Source organism: Dendrobates tinctorius, unplaced genomic scaffold (assembly GCF_039654945.1).
Source record: "Dendrobates tinctorius isolate UK_male_01 unplaced genomic scaffold, ASM3965494v1 ptg000151l, whole genome shotgun sequence".
In the NCBI taxonomy this organism is placed as follows: Eukaryota; Metazoa; Chordata; class Amphibia; order Anura; family Dendrobatidae; genus Dendrobates; species Dendrobates tinctorius.
In genome coordinates, this window is record NW_027361818.1 from 23,485,051 (window position 1) to 23,491,841 (window position 6,791).

At 42.9% G+C, this 6,791-nt stretch overlaps 1 pseudogene; it reads right to left on the reverse strand.

Moving 5' to 3' along the window:
* Positions 1-5,534: 5,534 nt before the first annotated feature.
* LOC141050070 (olfactory receptor 1496-like) lies at positions 5,535-6,488 on the reverse strand (annotated as a pseudogene).
* Positions 6,489-6,791: the final 303 nt, after the last annotated feature.

The following is a 6,791-nucleotide window of genomic DNA, read 5'->3' on the forward strand; positions in this document are numbered from 1 at the left end:
TTTGACGAATCCACAAAGAGGGTGAGCGTCAATGACTGAAGAAAGTTGAATGTTCCAGCTCACCCGTGATTGTATTGCACTGTCTTCAGGAGCACGGACCCGCTGTGTCCAAGCGTTTAACCATCCAGAGAAAAGGGAAATGTCCAGCTCAACTGATTCCGTGAAGATCAAATTTTATTCACACGAAATGTTACATAGGGGATAAAATCTTCAGTGCAATAAATGACAGACGCTGATATCAACAAATTTCTGGAGACTAGGCTCCCTTAATCATGATGAAGGAAGTCTAGTCTCCAGAAATGCTTCTGTTATTTATTGCACTGAAGATTTTATCCTCTATGTAACAATTTGTGTGAATAAAATTTGATCTTCATCTTCGTCAGTTGAGATGGACATTTCTCTTTTCTCTGGAGCGTCAATGACACCAAAATTATCGTTGCCATCCTGCTTATCTGTGTTCTAATTTGAAGATTGAGAGTTATTATAGAGCGAAAACATATTTACAGTTTTACAGTTTCAAACACAACAGTCCTAAGTAACAATGATAACAATAATCCAATAATTAAACCAAAACAAAACTACCCTGCTGGTCACACTTACAATTTACACTAAGTAACAACGATAACAATAATTAAACCAAAACAAAACAATCCTGCTCATGGCAACTTACAATCTATAATGAGGTGAGGGAGATAAAATATTCAGGGGTGTATTTACAAGAAGTTATTTACAATGATGTTTGTACAATGATATTACTGAGGTTATTTCTAAGTATTGGAGGCCTGAGGACAAGGAGAAGGAGGAGAGCATGGTCAGTCATCCTCTTGGTGAGGACACAGGAGTATTGACTGTTAGCAGTCTTGCACGCATGGCTGAGTTTATGTTACGCTGTCTTTCCTGTCACTCTCGTGTTATCAAAATTTTGGGTGATGGGCAATACTGATTGGTGACACTTCTAAACCCACGCTACAAGGAGAACTTTACATCTCTTATTCCAGAGGCAGACAGGTGTAATAAAATATTGGAGGAACAGAGGGCCCTTCTTGTGGAATTATTACAAAAAATTCACATTTGAAAACGTTAGCAGCAGAGGTCAAAGTTTGTTTGCTAAGCATGGAGTACAGGTGAGAGAGTCACAATGCCAAGCCTGCAAAAGCAGTGGAACATTGGCAAAGTTTGGGGCAGTGTTTTCTCAGTCGCTCCCGTCTCCCTGTCCCTGAGGCGCCGGGGACTCTAACATGGAGTGTAAGTTTTTGAAAATGCTCAGGGAGTTCCTTGCTGACCCTACCAATGTCCCCTGTCATTCCTCTGTGCCTTCTAGTTATTGGTTATCCATGCTGGCATGAACTGGCTCTCTCCGCTGCACATGTTCGCTGTACTCACAGTCAAGGAGCGCACTGCACATCGCTCTCTGGTGGTTACTGGGCAAATGGCACCTTGGTAAATGGCACTTGAGCTTTTAGTGGTGGGAGACAATGGGAACTGTCCTTTGCAGTGCCACTGCTCAAAGGATGGAGTATGCTACGCAGTCTCCTATGCACTGCTTGTCCATGTGAAAAATCTTTGATGCCTTGCCCATTTTCTGTTAAGCTGGACCCATGCCTCTAGGCCACCAGGTCTATCTCCTGCATTTTTCCACAGCATCGGTGCTTCGGGTACATAATGCACTGCCCCCTTGCTGCTCACACGTTCACAGCTGGGGACTCACTCCTGCTTTGCTTTTTTCCCTCAGCTTCCAGCCAGGTTCCCTGTCTAAACATGACCCTTCTTCCTCTGTAATGGGGCCTGTCCGTTACCCTATTCCTACTGCAGGGAAGCAGGAGATGCAGTCTTGACAGTTCTGGAAATGGCGCAGCACAGGTACCCATGGACCGGTCATCCTGACTCTGTACATATCTGGCAAATCAGTTCTTTAATGCAAGCAGCATAGAAGGCATGTACTTACAATTTTCTAGAGAAAATTGTGCAGTATATCCAGAACAGTTTCAATTTGAAGGACTTTGTGGCTCATAACATTCCACAAGATGACACTAGTTTCATACTTAAAATTTTTGGTGGAAAATAATTTCCCCACTGATAGCTTGTGTATGTTTAGAATTATGTTACATCATTTGTGTGATTAATTATTCATACCTATTTGGTTCACAATATATTCATCATTTTCTTCAAGGCTTTGGAATATAACGTTGTAAGAGTTAAAACAACTTGTTGAAATGTATTTTACCTCAAATGTGAAACTACTTGTCAATTGTCATCTTTACTATTTCTCTATTCCGTGTGTGGCTAACCATCTCATTGATGTTATTGAGTTTCTTTGTCAAGAACACAACAGCTATACCAATGCAACCTGCTTTTCCTATTAATTCATCATGCTGCTGAAGTAGAGGTGAGATTAGGGACCTACATAACATCTGGGGACTATAGTCAACATGACATTGTGTCAACACCCAATGGGGTATAGCTACCAAGTTGACATATTTTGTGCACAACTGAACAGAGTTGTCAGAAAAACAAATCATTCAATAACATGTTTGATAGATTGTCTAGTGGAAACACCCAGGTATTATTATTATTATTATTATTATTATTTAGTCATTCATATAGCGCAATTAATTCCATGGTGCTGTACATGACAAGGGGTTACATACATAGTAATAGATATCATTTACCCCCAATAAAATTACAATGATAGACTGTTACAGAGGGGAGATGACCTTGTCCTTGCCGACTTTCATTCTGCGGGAGAATGGGAAAGTGACAGAAGATGGTGGGTGCGGCTCCTCGGGTGGAGGAGAGGCAGCAGCTGGTGTGGTGGTGTAGAATTCACATCTACGACCACCATGCTCTCCAATTGACATCTCTGGGAATACATCTGAAATGTCAAAATCTCTAGCTTCAGTTACAGAAAATGCATGGGCTCCTTTTAAACGTCATTGTCCAGCCAGTTCAGTATTAGTAGGTGAGGGCTTGTCAGAATCCTGCCCGGGAAAACCAGGCTTCAGTAGTTGTGAGACCTGTCCCCGTGATCTTCAGTGCTATCTTGCTATGGCTCTTACAGGCATGATTTCATCAAGAAGATTTAGCCTTTATAATAAAGAGACAGAGTACAATACAGAGTATAACACCGCCTAAGCTTTCACCCTCTGCTCCTTCTATCTGCACAGTGACTGCCTCTAGGCTGAAGATGGTGATGGTGGTAGTCATTGGAGCATTTAACATGTGGCCCTTTTATAACCTAGCCTTCCGGGATGGCCCAATCCAAGCTGCTTGAGGGCCTGAGCATGTTACCTCCGACCACCAATAAGGGGTCGTCTCACGGGCATGCTCAGATGGAGAAAAGCAGGACTTAGTCCCAGGAGCATCTGCTTGCCGCTGATTAGTGCAGGAGGCTATAGCTGAGAATGGAGCGGCAGCAGCACCCAGAACCATAGCATTATCCTCAGCAAGATGCTGATCCCGACATCTCTGCTGAGCAGGAACCTCTGCGGCTGCAGAAGAATGGGAGATGTCAGAGGACATGGCTTGAGATTCCCCTTGTTAATTGGGGGAAACTCAACGCCTAACACAGATTGCCCAAAAAAAGGGAATTTAGGCCTAAAATGCCTCAATTTTTGGCACACGGATGTATGAGACTTGTCTGAGATAGACCCCACTGTAAAATGTGGCATGTTCGTTAAAATTATGCAACATAGTGCTGTATATAACTTGAGTACCAGACAGGAAAACACTGGAGTACCAGCCTAAAATCCACACACTTTTATCACACTGACGTATGAGGCGTGTCACAGATATACCACACTGTAAAATATGTTTCTTTGCTTTTTGGTGGATGCAAAAGAGTGCTGGATATAACGAGTGTGGCAGACTGCCCAAAAAAAGGAATTCAGGCCTAAAATGCCTCAATTTTTGGCACACGGATGTATGAGGCGTGTCAGAGATAGACCCCACTGTTTTTAAAAGCATGCAACATAGTGCTGTAGATAAGTACAGTGTCACCCAGGACAAAGAAAAACGCGATAAACTGGCCAAACATTGAGGACACAGAGATAGGAACTGCCACGGAGATACCACACCAAAAAATGTGTGGCCTGTATTTTTTTTTTTTTTGCTAAATACTGCTGTATGTTAGGGTACTAAGCGATGCACCAGCGATCCCGACAACGATATGGATCACTGGTGCATCGCTAAATGGTCTTTAGTGAGCTGCCACACAGACAGATCTAACCAGCGACATCGCAGCGGTCGGGGGTCGCTACTTACCTGTCAGATGAGGCGATCCTGGCGTCCTCCCTCCCGCATCCACGCCTCGCTCGTCGGTGCCACAGGAAGCGCAGTAGGAAGTGGCCGACGAGGAATGGTCCAGGGAGTTCTCGCGCGACCAATGATGAGCAGTGGGGGAGCAGTCGGAGGTAAGTATCACATGCAGCGATATCGCAGTGTGTAACGGGGGCTTAAGTACAGTGACAGCCAGGTCAAGAAAAGAAATTAGCCGTTAACTGGACAAACTTTGAGCACACACAGATATGAGCTGCCATGGAGATACCACTACGACAACTGTGTGCCCTGTTTTTTTTATTTTTGGGCTAACTATTGCTGTGTATAAGTACAGTTTCACCCAGTACAAAAAAGAAAGCCTTCGTAAACTGGTCAAACTTTGAGCACACACAGATATGAGCTGCCATGAAGATACCACTACAACAAATGTGTGGCCTGTATTTTTTTTTTGGCTAAGCACTACTGTATTTAACTACAGTGACAGCCAGGCCAAAAAAAAGAAAACCTCTGTAAACTGGCCAAAGTTTGAGCACGCACAGATACGCTCTGCCACGGAGATACCACACCAAAAAATGTGTGGCCTGTATTCTAATTACACCTGGGGATAGCTATATACGGCTAATATATCCTACAGGTAGCAGCAGCACCAGCACACTGGAAGGGAATGGACCCTCTTGATTTATGCAATGATCTATATACAGACATACAGTGCCTGCAGGCCTTGCACTGATGTGTATACAGCGACGTACACTCCCCTGCCAACCTAACAATGGAACCTATATACTCCGGAATTAGTCCTTAGAAGGACTGTTGCTTTAGCTGGATGTGAGTAGTTTAGGATGGTAGACACCACACTAACTAATAAATCCCCAATTCTGACCCTATATCGGCAGCAGCACTCCCTACACTATCTCAATCCGGAGCTGAATGGGCCGAGCAGGGCGGCGTCCGGTCTCTTATACCTCTGATGATGCTGTGCGGCCAGCCAATCACTGCACGACCACAACAAAGATGGCTGCGGCGTTTCATTGCCTGGCAGGCAATCTCTGTAGTGTGATTGGGTCTCTATTGTCCGCCAAAAATGCTGGGTGGAGACCCGAGTTCCCGCCGAGTAATCCCGGAAATGCTGGGTGCTCGCCGAGTACACCAAGTACTGTGATACTTGGGCGAGTAATGAGTAGTGGCGAGCACATTCGCTCATCACCAGTCAATATTCATAAAAAAATTTTCTTCAATTTGGAATATAATAGATGATTTTCCTAGAAGCAACACTTAAAAATTTTTCTTTGTACAACTTTTTTAATGTCTTCATTTTTCAGACTGTATATAATGGGGTTGACCAGAGGAGTAAACACAGTGTATAGCAGGGATAGGATCTTGCTGGTGTTTAGCATCCGCCCTTTGTTTGGAACAACATAAACACTGAACATTGTCCAGTAGAATATGGAGACCACAGTGAGGTGGGAGCTACAGGTGGAGAAGGCTTTATGTCTACCGGTACCGGATGGGATCCTTAAGATTGCTACAATTATTTCTTTATAGGACATTATAATAATTGTGGTTGGAATTATAATAACCAGTATACTTAGTAAATAAATCTCTAAATTGACAATGAAGGCATCAGAACAGGCAAGTTCTAGTAAGGGAACAAGGTCACAGAAAAAATGGTCAATGATTTTGGAGCGACAAAAATTGAGCATTGCAGTTGTTAGGGTGTAAATCAAATTAATAGAAAATCCAGATAACCAACAGATAGTAGACAATATCACACAGTGGTCACTTGTCATAATGGTAGTGTAATGCAGAGGATTACAGATGGCCACATATCTGTCATAAGACATTACTGCCAGAAGAAGACATTCAAATACTACTGAAGAGCAGAAGATATATAACTGAATCATGCAACCAATATAGGTAATATTCCCCCCACTATTTACAAGAATGTGGAGCATCTTAGGGACAATATCTGTGGGTAACAAGATGTCACTGATGGACAGTTGTGAGATGAAGAAGTACATTGGACTGTGGAGGTTCTTGCTGGTGGACACCAGGGTGATGATCAGGAGATTCCCACATATTGTCCCACAGTAAACCAGAAGGAAAAAGGAGAAAATTAAAATTTTTTAACTTTGACTGACTTGAAATCCTAAGAGATAGAACTCTGTTACCATGGTCTCGTTGTTCTCCTGCAAAAAAACCAAGAAAGTAATCATAGTTAGCGTTGAAAAGAAAACATAACATAAAATAAATACTTACAATGCACCTCACCGATGCAGCCAATCACTGAGCTTTCTGGCATTAATTTGGCGGCAAAGCTGTTAACTCAATGATTGACTGCATTGATGATGTGTAGTGAACTTGCATGATGTCATCAATGCAGTCTGTGAGTAATCACCAAAAACATAATTGAAGAGCCAGTCCAGGAGCAAAGGGTAAGTAATGATGTATTGTATTCACCGGGTGACAGCTTTAGTAGGGAGTATTTCATTCTTGGAAAACTTCTTTAGACAGAGGAG